Source organism: Perna viridis, chromosome 11 (assembly GCF_037379345.1).
Source record: "Perna viridis isolate PV_CMFRI_1.1 ecotype Kerala chromosome 11, ASM3737934v1, whole genome shotgun sequence".
Lineage (NCBI taxonomy): Eukaryota > Metazoa > Mollusca > Bivalvia > Mytilida > Mytilidae > Perna > Perna viridis.
In genome coordinates this window covers 38,226,590-38,250,627 of record NC_142455.1, presented here as the reverse complement: position 1 = coordinate 38,250,627, position 24,038 = coordinate 38,226,590, and the positions used below count along the sequence as shown (strand labels likewise).

Genomic DNA, 24,038 nt, shown 5'->3' with positions numbered 1-24,038 from the left:
ACTTAGCCTCCAAATAAAAAGAAAGAGCAATTCAACTAGTAAATCAAACTTCCAAATTGTAATAGTCACTCACATAATCGTTAGTCACCATTTGGTATTCAAAACGTTTGCCGACTGAGTCATGCACTAATATTAGCCTAGTGGTTTGATTTTTAAGTCCAAAGTTATCGTTCTAATTGTGTGATTCAAATTGTATTCACGTTTACCGTGTTCTATACCTTGTTATTAAGAGGTGATTAATTTGTATTTCAAAGTGCTTGTATTTAAGAGAATGAGAAAACAAAAACCTTTTAACCTTTTTCGGAGTGGATACAGGCCGTGAGATCTTTAGTTTTGAAATATAGATCAATGACTGTCAACGTTAGTTTTCAATGTGCCCAATGTAGAAAAAAAATACTTTGTCCACTAACCAGGACAAACATATCGTACCAGCTTATACGGCCCAATACAACATTGTCTTTGTTTGCAAAACGTATTTCATCCAATGTTTATTATTAAATGTAGACGTGGAAATTTATAGCAGTTATAAGACATATACTGCTGCTACCACACTCTTTGTATTCCTTAACACCAAAGGAATCTACACAAACAACTCTACATAGCTTAATCTCCAAAATGTACCATCAAACCTCTTTCAAAACATCTAACTTCTATATTCACATCTGTAAAAGAATGTATACATTCCTACCACGACACTAGTGGTATTAGAGGACGCTTACTCTACCGATGCACCTGGTCCATGCTCCCAGTTTTTAGTTGTGTCCGAGTTGCTCATTTGCATTTGTTACTTCGTAGGTATGATTTGATTTACTTTATGTTCTTTGTTGGGTATGTCTGTTTTCCATGTCTGGTCTTTGTTTTTTTATTACTCTTAAGAAGTTCATATGTTTTTTTTTTCTCTGTCTTTTCCACACAGATGATGAATAGTAAACTACATTAGTTTGTGATACTTCAGGTTAAATGGCAACATATATAGACCGGTTGGTCTCAGTAATTCTTCAGACTATATGATTTTTTTCGAGGGGGGTGGGAGTGGGGGTAGGGGGTTTGACCAACAAGTCCATTTATTACTCTCATAATTAACTAAATAAGGGTACAACCCCCTCTTCCGGATTCCGCCATTTTTTTGTAGAGCTCACATAGTACAGTACTTTCGCATGAGAGTATCAGATTCAAAAACACTTTCTCAGACTCAGTCCAAAACTGATGCCGTACGCTAGACTCGGGGGGGGGGGGAGGTAGGGGTTGCACCCCCTAAATTTATACTAAAGGACAAGAATTTTTTAAAGTAGTCGAAAAACATTTCTGTACATCTTTTTTTTTATAACAGACCTGATCAATATGAATGCATCACATCTGATATGATGAACATTTTACATAATGGAGATAGCCGTGGGGCAATGGAAATAAGGGCAATTGTGTAATTGGCTGGGAACAAATCATGACTTTTTTGTTTCAAGTAGGGAATATTAATAATAGAGACAAAGATAATGGTGCTGGCTTGTAGCTAATTGCCATGGAAAGCACGAAATGTTTTTTTTTACATTTACACTGGCTATACTTCTAACTTCCTTCCTTCCCAACAGTAAATTTAATGGTTTAATCTTTCAAAAAAAAAAAAAAAAAAAATAGAAAGATCGATATTTGTGTTAACAAATTATATACACCCTCGCCAACGGACACGTACAGCGAACATAAAACTAATAGCACTTTTAGTCCTACCCAAATGTACGTAACACGCCAAAGTGTTATCGATAAATGAATTCCGTTATCTATGATTTAACTTCGGTATACTATAGTTAGCATATGCTAACCCATAGATAACGAAAATTTCGTTAAGGAATTGGTATACAACGGTGTTTTTAATGAATTAACTAGAATTATTTATCAATAGTAAACAGTAATGATAATTAATTCCCCGTTATCTATGGGTTAGCAAACGTTATTTGTGGGGTAACGGGTTGCTTACCCATAGACAGCGGAATTTAATTATCGATCACAGGTGATATTGTGAGTTACGGTCTTTTAACCTAGAGATAACGGACCGTGAACCCATAGATAACAGTGTTATCTAATAGATAACAGGGTTTGATTAACTTTGCGTGCCATAATGATTACTGATGTTTATGTGACCGACAATTAAAATTTGGAAGCTTAGGTTACTCGTTTCATTGTCCTTTCCCCCTTTTATTTCTGAAAAAAAAAAAAAAATTGGCGGGTGTAATATTCAATGATATTAAGCCGAAAAAAATGCAATATAAATTCTGCGGATACTTAATTTGGCGGATGCTTAGTGGTGCGAAAATGCTTCAGCTCAGAGACAGAGTCCAAAAATAGGACCAAGCGAAAAATAAAGTATGATCGTGTGTTATTTTCCGTTTATTTATTTTTTATTTTTTTTTCAAAATACAGGGAATCGTTGAAACTTTTAACATAAATATATTGTCAAATCACGAGTTGATGTATCATTCTGTCGAACTTTTCATAGAACTTTTCGAATAAACTTGTGGATATTTTGGAATCACTCTAGCATACCATTACATTTTTGTTATCCCGCAAACAAATGTTAAAAAAACCGGTATATTCTGACCTTAAGTGATTGTCAAATTTTTAGGAAGCTTCTTACATTTAGGCTGCTGTAACAAGGTTATGTTACTACAAGTGTGAAATAATCACTAAAGAAAAAATTATGGTGAACTCGCGGAGCGTTACGGTGTATCCATAAGCACCATGCAAACGGGTGTGTTCAACGTGTCATTGTTTTCTTACGCCTTGCGTCTGTAATGGGCATGACTTTTTATGAGCAACACTGCGTAAGCCAAAATTTTAAAGAAACGGCAAAAATGCTCTGAATATACACTAATTTTAATAAACAAAAATATGTTCTGAGTTATCTAGTGATTCAGTGCAAATTCAGCGCGTTTTACTCAAATGTTGTTCATTGTTATCAGTAAAGCATTAAGTGTGTTCAGTTTTCCACTCTAAAGTCAATTCAGTGCTTTCAACGGCTGTAAAGTAATTTTCAGTGATTGAAAATTACGTGTGTTCAATATAAAAATAGAGTTTGTTCAGTATGACAATTTACCGTTGAAAATGAAATGATTTATATGACCACGGTTTCCCCTATGGTGACCTCATGACTGAGGTAATTGTTCATTCTGTGGGTGACCAGTAAGACTGTTAGACAAGTTACAATTTATTTCCATCACGTGGAAGTCTGATTTTATCACTCATGAATATTTAACAATGTTTGTGTTGCTTATCATTTTGTTTCTATGTATGAGAATTGTATCTGATAATGTGGATCAAGAAATACTTTTTAATCAAGCACTGTCATGGAACCAAACTGTTCAGAAAATCATCATTTCGTATATCATTCTCTAGAATAATGTTATTAAATAAAATTCGCATTGGTACTATTATAAAGGATATTAAGTCCATCACACGAGCACTGTGATCTTTTCCTTAGTAACCATTTTAGTTCCTTTTCATGTATTTCCTTGTTTTGTCTATTCATAGTCACATTTTCTGATTGATAATACAAACTCATTGTAAATAAAAGTATACCTAATTTTCACCTTCTATATCAGTTCTAAGCACTTTCCACACTGCAGGTTTTAAGAGTCTGAAAGAGAAATGTTTCAGATTTCTGTACATAAATGATATTTGTAATGTTATCAATATTACCTCCGTTGTCACACATCTTGTTCAGGAAGTCCTGATTCAGGCTTAACACGAGTGGTACTTTTAACAGATAAATAATTTAATGTCTGTCCTACAAAAATATTGAATTCACTTTAGTCAATTAACTCAGATAACAATGTTCCAATGTGATACCAATTATAAAAAGAGACATCATGTAATTCATTAAAAAAAAGGTGAAATAAAATTAAGTTCTGGCTGTAAACACGTTGATGGACAAGCCACTGTTATTAAGAGCAGTCACGGTATTTCTCATGTCCTGATCAGTGACGGAACAAGAGGGATTTTATTTGTTTGTTTGTTGGGGTTTATCTTCCGAGCAGCAATATTTCAGCTATATTCCGACGATGAACATAAAATGGATGATCAAATGAACATGAAATGAATAAAGAAAAGGATGGGACACAAGAATAATATGGTCGACAAATTTTGATTGCCACTAGAAAAAGAGGGGATGGGTAAGGTCGAGCAATTTAGCCTCTTGTGGCGGAGCGCAAAGGCTCCTACTCCTATCGAATACCACATCAGGGTTCTTTAACGTGCGAGGAACGTGACATCTTTCCCAACACGGTGCACCACTATGGTTTGCGGTCAGGTTTTCTGTATTATAGCCTGACAACCCCAGCATGTGTCATGCTAGGGGTACCCCATTCCACCACCTGGGGCACACTTCCCAGTTGCTCTCTGGGCAAAGCGCCTAGCCTCCGGCTAGGTTTCCGAGCACTATTTAGTCGCCTCCTACGACAAGCTTAGCGCTGCTGCAGGCCTATTGTTTTAACACCCGGACCTGCACGGGGCCGGAACAAGAGAAATAATTTTGGGGTTTTGTTCAAGACAAAAGTGAACAAATATTAGTATTAGACATGAACCCCCTTTCTTCTTACGCTCCTCTAGAAATCCCCTTTGGATCCCCCACTCTTGATATGGTTCAAATTTTATTTCATATGAAAAATACATGTAATCTACTTCTTGGGAACTTTAAAAAATGGCTATCGGCTCACTTGACGCCCAATGACCGACATCATATTTTGCTGAGAAACTTATAATTCAGAGAGCTATAGTTTCTGTTGGATTTTCAGTGCTATGTTCATCATTTGTAACTAAAAAGTAGTTTTCAGACTGAACAGCTTCACTCTCAGTTATGTTGTCAGTTTTGGACATCTCCCTCATTCGTTTGAACATCTGACACAGTGTATTCACTTTAATTTAGTCATGACATCAGTCAGGTCGAAATGACAGGATGATATTTCTTTTAACTAACCATGAGATGTATTAACTTTCTTATTTTAAATTGTGTTTATGTTGAATCTTTGTTCCCTTGATTACTATTTCCTTCCAAACTCAAATATTCGTTAATGATGGTAAAAAGTATGATTGAAACCATATAGCTCAGATGTAGAAATAAGGTAATTACCATCTTTATATTGAAGAAGTGGGTTGAGGGATGGGGGTAATATGGATGCCTGAGACTATTTCTTTTAAAAATCCAGATGTGGACCTGGTCCATGCTGCAAGTTTTTAATCGGAGTCCGAGTTGCTCATTTGCTTTTGTTACTTTGTATGTATGATTTAAGTTACTTTATGTTCTTTGTTGTGTATGTCTGTTTTCAATGTCTTGTCTTTGTCCCTGGATCACATTATTTTGATTACCGCTATAACCTTGGTTCTCTTGAATACTCTTTGACCACCGTTGTAACTCACCTGTGCTGAAATATCATCTATACATTTGAATCGTACATCAATTACTAGTGCTGATCAAAACGAACTGTCTTTTATACAATCGGACTGATAGAATAAATATGTATGGATAGAGAATCGAACAAACATGTTTTTCAAAAGTCTTGGACATTGAACATTTAAATGAAGAACTACATGAAATAGGGCAATAGCAAGAAGGCGTCTGTTGATCCTCTTTATGTAAAAACGGATACTCTTGTAAACAATATTGTATTAGTAAAACACAAAACGATATACTTTTGTTTATGAGGAAAAATCACTTCTGCAAGAACCTTTAAATTCTTGGAACATGTACGAGTCGTATTCACCTCCTAAATTCATTAACCTTTTGCCATATTTTCTACAGAACTGAATGCCACCGATCTGGTCCTATTTTCGTCACCCCCCTCCACCCCTAGAAAAGCTACAGGCGTTTTTTTTTTTGCATATATTATTTTATAATTTGACTTGCTGTTGTTATGCTTAACCACAGGGTCGGTGGCGTTAGTTACTGTGCTTCTTGTGAGTATATGCAGATGCGAATTTCATACATTTACAAGTATGTTAACCTCACCTAACTTCACATTAAAATTATGTTCACACTAATCAACAACTTTACTAAACTTATTGTGTGTGAGATACAAACGTGGACGGACATACAGGAAACATTCTCGCACACCATGAGCCTTCCTTATCTAAACCAAACTTTTGACTTACTGGACTCCAAGACACGATCCGATTTAAAGAACTCGGTTGTTTTATTTTGTTTTATTAGTCAGGGAAAGACAGAATGCTACAGTTCTGATAAGGGCAATTTACCACTTCAAGTAATAAAACAGTCGTTCCGATCGACGATTAAGATGTAATGTACATTAAGCAACAAAGTGTCGTGAACAGGGTTGTTTTAGGGTAACACAAATATCTGCTATGTATGTAATTCACAGATAAATGGGGATGATAAAAAATAGGCACGTTTAAAAAGGAAAACTACAAAATAAAAACAAACAAAATACCAAATAATAGGGCAACATTTTTGCATCGCTGCCTTCGTCGGAATTGATAAAAACATAAAAGAATTGGCCTTCAAACCCGCATATAGAAGTAAGTCTTCTTGCGGTTGTTGAACAATAATAAAATAAAATAGTAGTTCGTAAAATTGTAAGAAGGACACTAAATCTTGGAATAAAACTGAAAACAGGTAAATGCAACTCTCCTCATGTAGTGAATCATAACAGCAGGACATATAATTTGGATGTGTATATGCCTTATAAATGATAAATATGACATGGGATCATATTAGTTTAATCATGTACGTTCGTTTGCCAGTTTGAGGAGAAAGTTAGTACATGGTCTTAATTTCTACCTAAAATTACAATTCTGGGGCTTAATATTTGGTTGAAAACCAATTTCACCATTTGGAATGCTCATATAAAAACTACAGATATTTACAAGAGAAAATGAATAGATTTAAAAGTGGGTGTAATTCGTGTTATAAAGACATAATTTTTTTATCTTTATTTTCATGCGTTTTGTTTTGTTTTTATTGTTTTGTTTTGTTTTTTTTTTTTCAAAAAATTAGGTCGGTTTTCGTCTTTTATGAGTAGTTTTACTTCATTAAGTTTGGGGCTTTAGATTTACAGCTCGCTTTATTGGTCTTTCTAAACCTACTTTCCAACGGATTAATAATACCACAAATGATTGTGTCCTGGATTTTGATTTCGATAACCGTGACCCAATCAAACTGAATTGTGATTTTAGGTTTATTAAAGAGGACATTAAACCCAATATCTTACAATTGTCAGGCAATGAACTTTTGATTTACCACATACCAACTATTACTTTCCTTTGCATTGGCGTGAACGATACTATTCCTGGATGCGAATGTTGTGTTATAACATTGCCATGTATTTGCGAAGTGTACACTGAAGTTGCACATTTTCCCTGTTTTGTTTCTGCATGTCATAACGACACAACCATTAAGAAGGCCCATCCAGTAAATCTAGCAGTTTTACAGGAGTTCTTTTTTTCCTCTCAGTTGAAAGACATTCTTGTAAACACTACCTTTGATGGCCCTATTTCTGTAGACGTCCCTGACTTCCAAGTTTATAAACATAAATTTGCCGATTTAATAGCTAATGATAAGAGAGACGATTTGATCCTCAAGAAAATAATCGCAACAGTGAAAAACAAGAATAATGTGTATTCCAACCTTACATATTCCGTCTTAGCAGGTGAAATTGATATTAACAAAAGCTGTTCGACTCTTAATGATTTGTTGTCATTTGTAGCTTTTGTCTTGGGCTCTCTTAACACACTTGCTACGTTTACCTCATTTACACATTCCGTATTATCGCTGCGGCATTAACATTTTATAAACCGTTACGCGCAGAGGATTTTTTTATCTTCACTTCCCCTACCGCCGAGGCACCACGAATAAATCAATGGGCTCAAATAATTCGTGATAACATTGAATGGGATCACGTACTGTTCGCAAGTTCCTTTTTAATACTATTAGGAATCGGCATTTTAAGTGCATATAATATCAAAATGACTGCCTCCCAGACCATGATTTGCTTCGAAATTATAGATGGAAAACAGTGTGTTTTAGTGTCATTCCTAAAATGCCCGCTTTGTACTACCTCTTATCATTTTAATCTACCTGATTCAATCGACAATTTTCAGTTAATAGGATCATTTCGCCCGAGACTTAGTATAGAATGGCCAAATGTTATAGTTATTGACAGAACATCCAGTCGTTTGATACGTGTTCCATCAATAAAAAAAAACATTTCATGTTTTAATTCTATAAAGATCAGAACCAAACTATCCCATCCATTTTTCGCCTATATAGTAGCAACTCACAAATGGTATAAGGTATCCGATTCAATGGAACGAGCCAGAGAAAAACTCGACCGATATTTCCAGTGATAATATGAATGTTAAAGGAAATGATGGTGACACTATGTCCTTAAAGATAAGTCCGCCAATGTACTCAATCTATCCGTCTTTACATTCTGTTTACATTCTGACATAAATTAGCTTTAAAATTAGTTTTTTCGTTTGATTTTAAATTTAATAATAACAGTGAACTTGCAGACATTGTCAGATTTTGTGGTTTCTTAAACACTTCTAGTGAGGATTTACAGTTTGTTTTGGGGTGATTTAAAAAGAAATATTTATCCTACAAAGATGGAAAGGAATACTTACCTTTCATTCATATCCTACTAACAAATGCTTCCATTGCCAAAGATTTCGGTCGACATATGGAAATGCCGCCCTACTTCTTTGTTGATGAGTATATTCCGTACATGAAATTAAAAAAAAATATCTCGAGACAAGTTGATTTTTTTAATTACAGACTGACAGTGTTTCCGAGTTGCAATTGTCCGTCTTGTTTCATATCACATCAGCGTGAATGAATTATATTTTAAAGAAGATGATATACGATTTCCAAAAAAAACAAAACTTAAATATTTGATTTTTATCCCAGGATGATAATTACTTTCTACACGTTCTTTCCTTACTACATCATGGATGGCTAGCCTTTGACTACATATAATTCATAGATGTTATACTTTTCATATACTCCTATTCATAATACAAAATATACTTGTAATTGATTGTACATGCACAAGCAACGAATTTCGTTCTTGCGCATACTTGTCATCGCTGATTTTATTTGTGGTCTTCTACAAGCAGTCTGTTCATTCCTGAACACGCTCCGAGTAGGTGGTATGGTACGCAGTTGCATCGACACTCGTTCAATTGTTGTAATTTCATTGACGACATCCAATGTATGTTATTATTTATATATTTTTGTTTGCCTATGTGACATTATTACAAATATTGTTTATTCTATGTATATATCTTGTTAACTTGTACTTCTTCACACTAAAAAAATAATAATTGTTCTTAACATTTATCTTATATATGTATACATACCTTAAGCTGTCATTTATGTAGTTATTATAGATTTATTACATGTACGTTGATGATTTTATGGATTCTTGTGTTTTTAAACAACTGAGGACAGCTGTTAACTAAAAAAGGGGGTGTTTTGTGATACAGAATTTAGGTTTCGTGTACTTAACAAAATATATTAACTAGGTCAGAAAAACAAGAACGAGCAATTTCATTACTTGATTAATCCCACTAGTCATTCTTTCGAAATAGATTCAGATACAAGTTATTTCAGAATTGACATGATGGCATTAATAATATGTCCAGCTAAATTAATTTCTTATTTTAAGTCATCACTACAGATGTTTTATGATCGTCATCATGAACTCGTTGATCGTTATGGTGTATCCATCAGCACCATGAAAACTGATGTATTCAACGGGTCATAGTTTTCCTTTCCTCGTTTGTCTACTTGACTTGACTTGACTTTTTATGAGGAACTCGGCGGGTGTTTCTAGAAAAGCAGAGGACGCTTACCCTACCGGTGCACCTGTTCCATACTCCAAGTTTTTAATGGAGTCTCTTTTGTTTTTGTTACTTTGTATGTATGCTTTTAGTTACTCTATGTTCTTTGTTGTGTATGTCTGTTTCCATGTCTGGTCTTTGTCCCTGGATTACATTCTTTTGATTACCGCTATTACCTTGGGTCCCTTGATTACTCTTTCGCCCCGTGCAGGTCCGGGTGGTAAAAGAATAGGCCTGCAGCAGCGCTAAGCTTGTCGTATAAGGCGACTAAATAGTGCTCAGAAACCTAACCGGGGGCTAGGCGCTCTGCCCGCAGAGCAACTGGGATGTGTGCCTCAGGTGGTGGAATGGGGTACCTCTGGCGTGTTACATGCTGGGGTTTTCAGGCTATAATACGGAAAATCTGACCGGAAACCATAGTGGTGCACCGTGTCGGGAAAGATACCACGTTCCTCGCACGTTAAAGAACCCTGATGTGGTATTCGATAGGAGTAGGAATCTTTGCGCTCTTTCACAGGAGGCTAAATTGCCCGACCTTACCCATCCCCCCTTTTTCCAGTGGCAATCAAAATGTGTCGACCCTATTATTTTTTGACCCATCCTTTTTCTTATTCATTTCATGTTCATTTTATCATCCATTTTATGTTCATCGTCTGTATATAGCTGAAATATTGCTGCTCGGACGTTAAAGCCCAACAAACAAACAATTGATTACTCTTTAAAAGAATTATTCTGAATAATTCGAGTGGAAGCATAGGAATTTCTATGATATTGTTCCATTATATTTTCTACCATTATAGTCAAGACTTGGACTGATTGTGGTGATAAAACATGAACGTTCCAGAAATTAGAATTAGAGGCTAAAAAGGGGGACTAAAAGCATGCATTTTCCATGTAGGGACTTGTGGATTGATTTTGCAGGTTTAACTAGAACCATGTTGCAGTAAGGGCCAAAAAGCGACTGGTTCTGGTCAAATGTGTCCATGCTTGCTCCAACATTTCAGGGTTTGACCTCTACGTACGTATCAAGCTGTTCCCTGAGAAGTACTTTATTTCTCTAGAGGCATTATTTATATCCGAGTAATTAATTTGATTAGATTAGTATTTTTGCTATTTCATTTAATTACATTTAACTTCATCACAAGCTATGCTTTTTGCCATATGCATATTTGCATATCAGCATACTCATATATTCATCAGGTATAGTGACTTTCAATTTGCAGATTCACTTGTCTATACCAGGTTGAGCAAAAGTTTCATAAGTTAGATACATTTTTTTTTTCAGCTCCACATGTCTTTAAAGCACAACTCCTTCTAAACGCTTAAGGCATTTTGATGAAATTTTATAGGATTCGTTGCATATTATATGTAGATGTACATGACGGAGTAGAATTGCTGTCGGAGGACTCCAAAGGGATATTATCCAAATTAAGTAAGCACAGCTCCTCCTAAACCCCTCTTGGGATTTTATGGGAAATGTTTATGAAATTTTATGGGAAGGTGCGGCATCATGTGTAGATGTGCATGAAGGAATATAATAAGTCAGAGGACGCCAAAAGGAGATAGTCCAAACTAAGGGTCTGGCATTTTAAAACCTTGTAAACACAACACCTCTGAAACCAAGTGCATGACGAAATTTGAATCTAAAGGGAGATAATTCAAATTAAGGTCTAGGTTCAGGAAGGCGTATGTCCATGGAATAAAATTGTTAGGTGCAGTTAAAGAAATTAGAAATAGTAAGGCAGTGGACATTGGTCCAGTTAAAAAAAATGACTGGATCGAAAACTTTCAAGTGGACCGACAAATGTGGACGGCCAGGGGTCTTGGGGCCTCTTAAGTCAGAAGCTCTGGGGTAAATGAAGCCAAATCATGCATTCTAGCACTCTCCTGACACTTTTTTTGTTTCACTTTTAAAGACTTTGAAAAACACCATTTTTTTTGTGAGATTTGAATCAAAAAAAATATTTTTTGTTGATTTTTTTATTTTCTTTATTCTCTAGAATAAAAAACAAAAGTTTGTCAAGTTCGTCTTCATTCATTTTATTATCCGCATCATCCTCCACATCACTACATTCTGATTCATTCTCATCTTTTTCATCATCAACTCCTTTAGAGGGTTGGATAATCAGTCCATCTACTACAGCATAAAATAATAAAAAATATATTGAGGTTAAGTAGTTTTCCAAATTATTCAGAATACATACAAATATACTCTAGTAGAAAATGAAAAATGCAAAGTTCATCAAGGAAGGATAGATTTAAATTATTTTCTGGGTAAAATTTCTATCAAATGCATTTTAATACAATGATAAAGTTCATACTTGCTTCCCCTTATACCTAAATTTGCAGACTTATACACAATTTATACCATTCATTCACTAATATTGAGAAATATGTCATTTGATAATCCAGAGGTACATGTGGCATTTAGACTTAGGAGATTAGAAGAGATACTTAGAGGTTTTTAAGATAATATAGGCTGATATTTCTAAACTTTTAGTATCAATATTGATAGAAGACCTATAGATCATACGATATAAATTTGTTGTTTTCACATATTCCCTTTGTCCATTCATTTTTTTTTCTGAATATTCACAAAATGTACTGATTTGTAGCTATTGAATATTAAGATACATGGCAAGTTTAAGTTCATTTGCTTTCTTAAAATAAATACAACCTCCTTTACAGGGTCTGCCTCTGCACTGTCTGTGGTATTGGAGGTGGCAAAGTCATCTATATTGTTTGGGCTTTAGGTAGCAGGGTCATCAGCAACACCATCCTCTACATCGTCTATTTCAGCGAAAGCTGGGACATGTGTACGTTTTCAAGTCCTATATATTATTCTTTATGCTACGTCATCTACTGCACCTGAAAGCATACAGTTCCTTGCTAGGTGCAATAATTGGGCTATATGATATTAAGTTGTTTGATTGTGTTTTCAAGAAATCAAGGGGATCAAACTTTTTACTAGGATTATACAATAGAAAATGCCATAATGGTCCATACTTTACTACCTGTAAGGCATGAAACAAGTAAAACAGTGTAGTTATAAATAACACAATATTATGAAACACACCAGATTTTAACATTTCAAGAGCTCATGATGTCTGTCATAATTACCAATTTGGTTTAAAACGGAGTTTCATTATTTTTATTAAGCATCAACAGAAAAAGAAGTATTGCCAGAGTTCAATGAAAAATGAATTTGCTAAACTGATCCGGTTTAATGGTATGTTACAAAATGAACATAATGGTTACTTAAGAAAGCCAGACATAGGGTCGTCTCGTCTCACTTTTTTAGATGGTTTTAACTAAATTTATTATCAGATTTTGAGAAAATAATGCACTGAAAACGAAAGAGTTCATATCAGGTGGATACAGAAATAAAGTTTGGCATGTCAATTTTTTTTACACTTAGTTTTTTATTGTTTTGTTTTCAAACGGAGGGTGATATATATACATGTCTGGTGCTTCAAATGTTTATTGGATAAGACTATTTTCTGTGGCCATAAATGATGGAACATACTCTTTCGGTTTAAAGGTCTTATGCACAGAATAATTAAGAGAACCAAGGTTATAGCGGTAATCAAAATAATGTAATCCAGGGGCAACGACAAGACATGAAAAACAGACATACACAACAGAAAACATGAAGTAACTAAAATCATGCATACAAAGTAACAAAGGCAAATGAGTAACTCGAACTCCACAAAAAACTAGAAGCATGGACCAGGTGTGCCAGTAGTGTAAGCGTCCTCTGCTTTTCTAGAAACACCCACCAAGTTCCTCATAAAAAGTCCGGGGTAGAAAAACTAGGAAAGGAAAACTATGACACGTTGAATAAATCAGTTTTCATGGTGCTGATGGATACACCATAACGTTCCACAAGTTCATGATGACGACCATAAAACTTCTGTAGTAATGACGTCAATCTTGTAGCAACATAACCCTGTTCCAAAAGCCTATTTGTTAGAGTTCCAGCGCGATACAAAAAGTCTGATATAGATCTATTAATTTTTATGCAAGACATTTGAAACACCAGGAAAATGCTCTCTGCATGCCCATTTTTGTTTTCTTTTTTCAAATGGTTCAAGTCATGACCCTAGCTTCACCCATAGCCATCATTTTATGGTATAAATCTTTTTGTACAACTATTCACTTATACCCAAGTTAACTATCTCACCACAGAATGCAAATAGATGTTAGAAATAAAACATGTATAGAAAGTTGAAAAAAAAATCTTAGACCCTTTACTGAGAAGTGGACATATTTAGCTAACCTGTCCTAAAAGACCTTAATAGCTATTGCTATCACTTGGTGTCCATCGTCGTTTGTGTCGTAAACAATTTTTCAAAGTTTTTATTTTTCAACTTTAGACACTGCACTTCCAAATAATATCATAAATGTATTTGTTCCAATACTTTTAGATCTTGTTTATTAACGAAATGCATGAAAAGTACTACTTTTGAAATGCTTACAGCACTCGCATTCCTGTAAGACATTGTTTTCATACGCTATGGCGAAACTGTTTACTGTCAAGTTATTGGAATTATCTTGGGGACCATTTGTGCACTACTTATTCGGCAAAGGTCCATCCCATCATGCAGAAATATTTTACTCCCTGCCAGACTTGAGCTTAACCCAGCTATTGTTTTAGTTATTTGCAAAAATCTTATGGGGCATGATCCCTTGACCCCTTAACATTCATAGAAATTTAAGTAATATCTCCATATCTGAATTTTTAAGAGGAAAATAATATTAAATTTTCTTTTAAATTTGACCAACATTTTTTAAATGATTGTCTTTTTGTGGCATGGTCCCCTTTGGCCCTTATTTGAACAATTTAAGAGATATCTGAAATCTGATTGAAAATGAAAGAACAATCAAAATCTGAACAAAGTTAAAAGTTGATTTCTTTGGGTCGGGGAGCAGCCCTTATAGTTAAAAAAAACTAAGAGATATATCCAAAATTAAAAAACCCAGGCGGAATTTTTCATCTGGAATCCAATTAAAGTCAATTATTAAAAATTTAAAAACTTTTTTTTTGGTGTGGCACATTGACCCTCTATAACTTGAAAATGGCCTGATATATCTGAACACAGCCAGGGATTTTCATAAAGAATGAAAGAAAAATATATTTCAAAATATACATGAGGCTCCCAGGAGCCTTAATCGCTCACCTTGTCGAGTTTTGACTTTCAAAGGCAATACATTTAACAGGAAATTGTCCAACCATTTTGACTCAAGAAGTCGTTGGTACGACATATTATCAGGATCATTTCAACAATAGAATTTCTTTTTAATCTCTCACAGTTTTCACGATATTGAACGAAAACAGTTTTAAAAAGTCATTTTCTCCTTTTAAGGGCAATAACTCTTACAAGGAATCGTCTTACAACTTTACGTCATTCACATTACAGTTCATAGCTAATGAAACATCTTTCAAACATCGAAAACTTGATTAGTTTTATGGAAGTTATTTGATCTTGAAACAACTTTTCTATTGTTAGGTGATTCTGAATAATTTTACCAGTCTTTCAATGTTCCATACCATTTACAGTAATAACATGTACCGCTGCCCTTTAATGCCACATTATGCAAATAACTTCCGTGATTTGTCTCTGCCTTTCCCTTTACTTGTACTTGTAAAATTACTCATCCTTCCTTGGTTACAGTTTGATTTCAGCAATTCTTTTTACTGAAAATTGTACAATATAAAGTCTGAGATCCTTTGATGTGAAGAAATTAAAGGCTATTGTTAGAAAGTAAGGTAAAGTGAAGACAAAGTATGATTTTGGGTGAGACAAACTTAAAAAAAAAAAACAAATATAATAAAAATAATAGACACAAATATTTGTTAGCTATATACCAATAGGAAATAGTGTGCATGTATAAATCCAAACCAGTAATCCATTCTACATGCATTTGGTGTGACTTTTGAATCAAGTACTGTCATGGAACCAAACTGTTCAGAAAATCATCATTTCGTATATCATTCTCTAGAATAATGTTATTAAATAAAATTAGCATTGGTACTACTATAAAGGATATTAAGTCCATCACACGAGCACTGTGACCTTTTCCTTAGTAATCATTTTAGTTCCTTTTGATGTATTTCCTTGTTTTGTCTATTCATAGTCACATTTTCTGATTGATAATACAAACTCATTGTAAATAATAACAATGACTTGTATCATGTCAATAGTTGTGCTTAATTCTCTAAAAGTATACCTAATCTTCACCTTCTATATCAGTTCTAAGTACTTTCCACACTGCAGGTTTTAAGAGTCTGAAAGAGAAATGTTTCAGATTTCTGTACCTAAATGATATCTGTAAAGTTATCGATATTACCTCCGTTGTCACACATCTTGTTCAGGAAGTCCTGATTCAGGCTTAACACGAGTGGTACTTTTAACATATACATAATTTAATGTCTGTCCTACAAAAATATTGAATTCACTTTAGTCAATTAACTCAGATGACAATGTCAAAATTACGAGAAATAAATACCCGTCTGGTACAAAATAAAGGACATCTTGGACAGGTTTTCTTTCATTAAATGTTCGAACAACTCTCTTCTAACAATGCCTTAGATAACTTATATATGTATATATATGTATGAACTGACTACATGTATGTACGAACTGACTACATGTATGATGTTCATGTTTAAAATTGGAACAACCAGCAATATAAATATGGTCTTTCACAGAAAGAACATTTATAGGAAAATAAAAGATTTTTTGTCCGTAAAATTACATGTCATAATAGATTGGTCAATCTATAAATGATTGTATTGGATTTCTATGGGTCATGAGGGTAAGATCGATTTATCTCTGATGTGCATGCAAGATACATGCGTGATCATGTACATGCATTCATCTGATTGGTAAATTGGTACATGATCCTAGGGTTATTGGGTTAAAGCAACAGATGACCCTCGCGGTCAGTCGCCGTACAAATTCCCAAGGATCAAGTCTGTATTTAACAAATGGTGACCTTTTTTTAATTGGTAGCGGAAAACTCACAGTGTAGGCTTAGAATGGGAGATAAACAGAATCCATAATAACAATTATATTAATTGGCACAAACATATTTACAATAATTTACAAATGCCGTGGTTTTGATAACATGCTAAAAGTATGAACAGAATGCTGTTCTCATAGAAGGTCAATTGTTTACATGATTACAAAACACTTCCGATAAAGTTGACAAACTACTGCAAAAATAACAATGGAGAAAATCACTACTTAATGAACTGTAATCTCTTGTGACAGTATTTTAGACCTTTTTATAACCCTTATGTAAAGCAAATCTATTCATCAAAGGTTTAACTGTCTTGGTATTTATATGATATCACTGATTTATTATATTTTTTCTTCAACATTTTGTAAACAGGTATTTACAAGCATTCCTTACAGCTTACTTAACATGTTGTTTACATCCAAAGTCTTTATTGCTGTAATTTCAAATCTGTTTGAAAATCATGATGTCATTAAATTAACTAACTACGTGTTTTAATTTAACATTTAACCTTGGCACTAATTCTTACTACAATCACTAAAAACTAAAGCCTATCCTCCAAATACATACCTTGACTTTTAAACCACAGTTTGTGCTAAAAACTAAGGTTTACTCCCAGGATTTATAACTTGTACGAACCACAGTTCTAATCTAAGTTTTTATTACACAGAAGATATATTTTAAAGTCTGAAAAAGAAATGAAATACTATTTAGAATACATACTCCAGTATAAAGGATACAAATGAAATATGATATCATTAATGTTATCAGTATTACCTCCCTTGACATATACTTGTGACTTCAGATCAAATTTTCTTGTATCAAATAATTATTTTCTGTTGTTCTGACATTTACGTAACAAATCCAAAAAGTCTATGGTTTAAAGACAGAAAGATATTATAACCAAATCATGGTTCCAAGAAATTTTTGGTCAAAGTTGATAAAAAAGAATTATTCATCAAACTGTAAGAACAAGCCTTTTCTATCATTGCTTTTATGGAAGTTATTTGACCTTGAAACAACTTTTCTATTGTTAGGTGATTCTGAATAATTTTACCAGTCTTTCAATGTTCCATACCATTTACAGTAATAACATGTACCGCTGCCCTTTAATGCCACTTTATGCAAATAACTTCCGTGATTTGTCTCTGCCTTTCCCTTTACTTGTACTTGTAAAATTCCTCATCCTTCCTTGGTTACAGTTTGATTTCAGCAATTCTTTTTTACTGAAAATTGTACAATATACAGTCTGAGATCCTTTGATCTGAAACAATTAAAGGATATTGTTAGAAAGTAAGATAAAGTGAAGCCAAAGTATGATTTTGGGTAAGACAAACTTTAAAAAAAAAACAAATATAATAAAAAAATAGACATAAATATATGTTAGCTATATACCAATAGGAAATAGTGTACATGTATAAATCCAAACCAGTAATCCATTCTGCATGTATTTGGTGTGACTTTTGAATCAAGTACTGTCATGGAACCAAACTGTTCAGAAAATCATCATTTCGTATATCATTCTCTAGAATAATGTTATTAAATAAAATTAGCATTGGTACTACTATAAAGGATATTAATGTCATCACACGAGCACTGTGACCTTTTCCTTAGTAATCATTTTAGTTCCTTTTGATGTATTTCCTTGTTTTGTCTATTCATAGTCACATTTTCTGATTGATAATACAAACTCATTGTAAATAATAACAATGACTTGTATTATGTCAATAGTTGTGCTTAATTCTCTAAAAGTATACCTAATCTTCACCTTCTATATCAGTTCTAAGTACTTTTCACTCTGCAGGTTTTAAGAGCCTGAAAGAGAAATGTTTCAGATTTCTGTACCTAAATGATATCTGTAAAGTTATCGATATTACCTCCGTTGTCACACACATATTGTTCAGGAAGTCCTGATTCAGGCTTAACACGAGTGGTACTTTTAACATATACATAATTTAATGTCTGTCCTACAAAAATATTGAATTCACTTTAGTCAATTAACTCAGATGACAATGTCAAAATTACGAGAAATAAATACCCGTCTGGTACAAAATAAAGGACATCTTGGATAGATTTTCTTTCGTTAAATGTTAGAACAAATCTCTTCTAACAATGTCTTAGATAACTTTTATATGTATATATATGTATGAACTGACTACATGTATGTACGAATTGACTACATGTATGATATTCATGTTTAAATTTGGAACAACCAGCAATATAAATATGGTCTCTCACGGAAAGAACATTTATAGGAAAATAAAATATTTTTTTGTCCGTAAAATTACATGTCATAATAGATTGGTCAATCTATAAATGATTGTATTGGATTTCTATGGGTCATGAGGGTAAGATCGATTTATCTCTGATGTGCATGCAAGATACATGCGTGATCATGTACATGCATTCATCTGATTGGTAAATTGGTACATGATCCTAGGGTTATTGGGTTAAAGCAACAGATGACCCTCGCGGTCAGTCGCCGTACAAATTCTCAAGGATCAAGTCTGTATTTAACAAATGGTGACCTTTTTTTAATTGGTAGCGGAAAACTCACAGTGTAGGCTTAGAATGGGAGATAAACAGAATCCATAATAACAATTATATTATTTGGCACAAACATATTTACAATAATTTACAAATGCCGTGGTTTTAATAACATGCTAACAGTATGAACAGAATGCTGTTCTCATAGAAGGTCAATTGTTTACATGATTACAAAACACTTCCGATAAAGTTGACAAACTACTGCAAAAATAACAATGGAGAAAATCACTACTTAATGAACTGTAATCTCTTGTGACAGTATTTTAGACCTTTTTATAACCCTTATGTAAAGCAAATCTATTCATCAAAGGTTTAACTGTCTTGTTATTTATATGATATCACTGCTTTATGATATTTTGTCTTCAACATTTTGTATACAGGTATTTACAAGCATTCCTTACAGCTTACTTAACACGTTGTTTACATCCAAAGTCTTTATTGTTGTAATTTCAAATCTGTTTGAAAATCATGATGTCATTAAATTAACTAACTACATGTTTTAATTTAACATTTAACCTTGGAACTAATTCTTACTACAATCACTAAAAACTAAAGCCTATCCTCCAAATACATACCTTGACTTTTAAACCACAGTTTGTGCTAAAAACTAAGGTTTACTCCCAGGATTCATAACTTGTACGAACCACAGTTCTAATCTAAGTTTTTATTACACCTAATATGTATTATAAAGTCTGAAAAAGAAATGAAATATTACTTAGAATACATACTCCAGTATAAAAGATACAAATGAAATATGATATCATTAATGTTATCAGTATTACCTCCCTTGACATATACTTGTGACTTCAGATCAAATTTTCTTATATCAAATAATTATTTTCTGTTGTTCTGATATTTACTTAACAGAACCAAAAAACTCATGGTGTAAAGAGAGAAAGATATTATAACCAAATCATGGTTCCAAGAAAACTTTGGTCAAAGTTGACAAAAAAGAATTATTCATCAAACTGTAAGAACAAGCCTTTTCTATCATTGCTTTTGACAGTCAAGTATTTATAACTGTTGACATCTTATCCAATATAACTTTATGTATTTTCTTCAACTGAGATATATTTACATTTATTCCATATAGCGTGTTTATGATGTTATCATCAACTGTTATTCACATTACAGTTCATAGCTAATGAAACATCTTTCAAACATCAAAAATTTGATTAGTTTTATGGAAGTTATTTGACCTTGAAACAACGTTTCTATTGTTAAGTGATTCTGAATAATTTTACCAGTCTTTCAATGTTCCATACCACTTACAGTAATAATATGTACCGCTGCCCTTTAATGCCACATTATGCAAATAACTTCCGTGATTTGTCTCTGCCTTTCCCTTTACTTGTACTTGTAAAATTCCTCATCCTTCCTAGGTTACAGTTTGACTTCAGCAATTCTTTATACTGAAAATTACAATATGCAGTCTGAGATCCTTTGATGTGAAGACATTAAAGGATATTGTTAGAAAGTAAGGTAAAGTGAAGACAAAGTATGATTTTGGGTGAAACAAACTTACTAAAAACAAATATAATAAAAAGTAGACACAAATCTATGTTAGCAATATACCAAAATAAACTAGTGGCCACCTTTACCAGGTTGATTTACCTGAATTGCCGTATATTGAAATTCCTTTATCACCTGTACTTTTCCCTCCAATTTCTTGTCACTGCACTTTTACACGTCAAGCAGTACAGAAGCCATTTTGAACAAGATGGGTATTACCTAGACTTTCTGCAAATTTATTCTGATTATGTGCATCTTATTTTTGGAATGAAGGTATTATGATGTAACCAGTCAGTATTAAATGAGCTGCTGTGTGCCTGTATTATTTATTATCATCATGTATTATGTACAACCAGACCCCTACACCCTCATGTGAGGGTCTCATCTCAACTTTAGATTTTCCTTAATATCTGAGACCTCTAATAAAGAATCCATTTAACTACTAAGGAGGTCATTATGTTTTACGTCCAATTACTCCCGATTGCACTGAGTAACACCTTTATTTCTAATAATGCCTTATATAACTGATAAAAAATTATGTATTATTTATATTTCATATTGACCTCAAATCTGTAAAAGAGAAGAATTTCGTGATATTAATCATGGAAACTTTTCTATATACAGAAAAATAATTTTGCTTAGTTTATCAGTATTATCACCTTTAATGAGACGTAATAATAGATCAGATCAATATTTCATCCCTTTATACACAATTCTTTTATAATAAATATTCCACCAAATTATAGTCAATGATAACATGTCAGTATACTAATGATAAACTCACAACTTAATGTAGCAGATGAGTACTTACTTGGCAAATTTGGTAATTCTGTGAACAGTAACAGCCTATTTTGTCTATCCCGGAGTTGATTTTTTATGAGAAACTCGGCAGGTCTTCTACAAAATCAGAGGATGATGACCGGTGCACCTGGTCCATGCTTCCAGTTTTTTTAAGGAGTGAGTTGCTCATTTACTTTCGTAACTTTGTATGTATTATTTTGGTTATTTATATTCTTTGTTATGTTTGTCTGTTTTCCATGTCTGATATTTGTCCTTGGATTACATTCTTTTGATTATCACTAGAATCTCGAATCCTTGAATATACTTAAAAGAAATATAAAAACAGGAGATGTGGTATGATTGCCAATGAGACAGTCCTCCTCCAGAAGACATGCAACAAATCACCACACGGTCGTCAATGATACAATGTTAGGTAAAACTCATGCCATTAAACAAGTTTTAAATGCCCCGAAATAAATAAAGTGAAACTATTTAAAAAAGAAGAAAATCGATCTTATCTATAAAAAAAGAGAAATAACAATGAACATAAAAAACAACCACTGGACTACAGGTTCCTGACTTGGAACAAGCCCAATAAGTATGTTGCAGGGTATGAGGATACAAAGACTAAGGTCCCAACAAGAATCCAAACAATCATGATAAACAATGTTTACGAAATAGATATTTCTATGGATTTATGAGCTGTTGAATCATATCGTAGCCACTGGAGAAAAAAAAAACTTTGTAGAGATTTAAAATATGTGTCATGATGTTGATTATTACATGTATACTTTCCTGGATACTTGGAAAGTGTTGTAATATGCATAAACAACAATTTTGTATCCAAAAACTTATTTACATGTATATTTAAATAACGTAGGAATCAACAATACCACAAAAACGTATGTTATTGAGGTTGTCAAATATATACACTTGGTTTTCGGGAAATAGACAGGTTTTCGGTAATACGGGGTTTCACATCACATGGCGCATCTTATTTACGTGTCTGATTGCACTTACCCGTCGAAAACACATCCAAGGACCATTCAACAAATAAAAAAAATAGTACATTCGTAGATTATGAATCTGGAAACTTACTTGCTAAGCATATACATCTTTTGTTTACAGTTTCGTGAGTTCTTGCAGGGGAGTTCATGGATGGTTCTTGTCAAATCAAAATGAAATCTACCATTTCTGTATCATGTGATTTAACACGTGTTCATTTAATATCTCAAAACCACAAAAAACATTATCCTAAAAACGCACTTAAACGGCCTAAATATAACTTAAAGCCTAAATAAATGTACAATAAACGAAGCACCATAAAGTTCTAGATCCTTCAATCTCAGTTCCCGTTTATGACGTATTATCTATAAACAATCCTAATTTCGGGGATTTGATACATCGCATCTACCCAAAAGACTTTGAGATAAAGGATACTACAGACGCTGTGAAGTCAGACTCATATCTTGACCTACACTTAGAAATCGATGGTAAAGGAAAACTATTGACCAAACTTTACGACAAACGTAATGACTTTTCATTCAGAATTGTCTATTTTCCATTCATCTGTGGCAACATCCCTACGGCGCTTGCGTATTTAGTGTTCATATCACAACTCATCCGTTATGCCAGAGCTTTCTGAAACTACGCAGATTGTTTGTATTGTGTTAGAACTCTAACAAATAGGCTTCTGGAACAGGGTTATTTCTACAAAAGCAGGGGACGCTTACCCTACCGGTGCACCTTGTCCACATGCTCCCAGTTTTTAGTGGAGTCCGAGCTGCTCATTTGCTTCTGTTACTTTGTATGTATGATTTTAGTTGCTTTGGTTTCTTTCTTGTGTATATCTGCTTTCCATATCTGGTCTTTGACCGTGGGTTGCGTTCTTTTAATTGCCGCTGTGGCGTTGGTGCATTTAATTACGTTTTTATATTAGAAATTCAATCATTTTTTTATGTATATAATTTTTTAATCGTAATTGAATACAACAAACCCATTTTCTAATATTAGAAAATCAATTTCTAGTATTAAAAAATCGTTTTTAAATATTAGAAATTCAATTGATTTTTTTATATTAAAAAGGGAATTTTTAATATCAAAAAGTGTTTTGGGATATTAGAAATTTAATTTGTAATATTCGAAAATGAATTTGTAATATACGAAAATGAATTTGTAATATTAAAAAATCATTTTTAAATATTTGCAAATACTCATTTTTGTTCACTTTGGCTTGCTATAATGGTCCGCTTTTCATACGGAGCGATGCCAGCCAGGATTCATCAGAAAATGTGGGGTGATAAGGCATTTTTTTGCCATTTCTTGTCAATTTT

General features: G+C 33.4%; 2 long non-coding RNA genes across 7 annotated transcripts in view; both read right to left on the bottom strand.

The window, feature by feature from the left end:
* LOC148603984 (uncharacterized) overlaps positions 1–24,038 on the bottom strand; it is a 248,006-nt gene that overhangs the window by 106,534 nt on the left and 117,434 nt on the right. The gene's annotated exons all lie outside the window — the stretch shown is intronic.
* On the bottom strand, positions 11,323–22,979 carry LOC148603991 (uncharacterized). Of its 6 annotated transcripts, XR_015916699.1 has the most exons (8): positions 22,804–22,976; positions 20,686–20,825; positions 19,989–20,105; positions 18,624–18,681; positions 17,945–18,130; positions 17,437–17,553; positions 12,521–12,711; positions 11,327–11,980 (listed from the first exon to the last, which is right to left on the bottom strand). It is a non-coding gene; the product is annotated as an uncharacterized LOC148603991 (long non-coding RNA). The 6 variants fall into 6 exon arrangements; XR_015916695.1 differs by having other exon boundaries at positions 11,323–12,711; positions 22,804–22,979; XR_015916696.1 differs by having other exon boundaries at positions 11,323–12,711; positions 18,635–18,681; positions 22,804–22,979.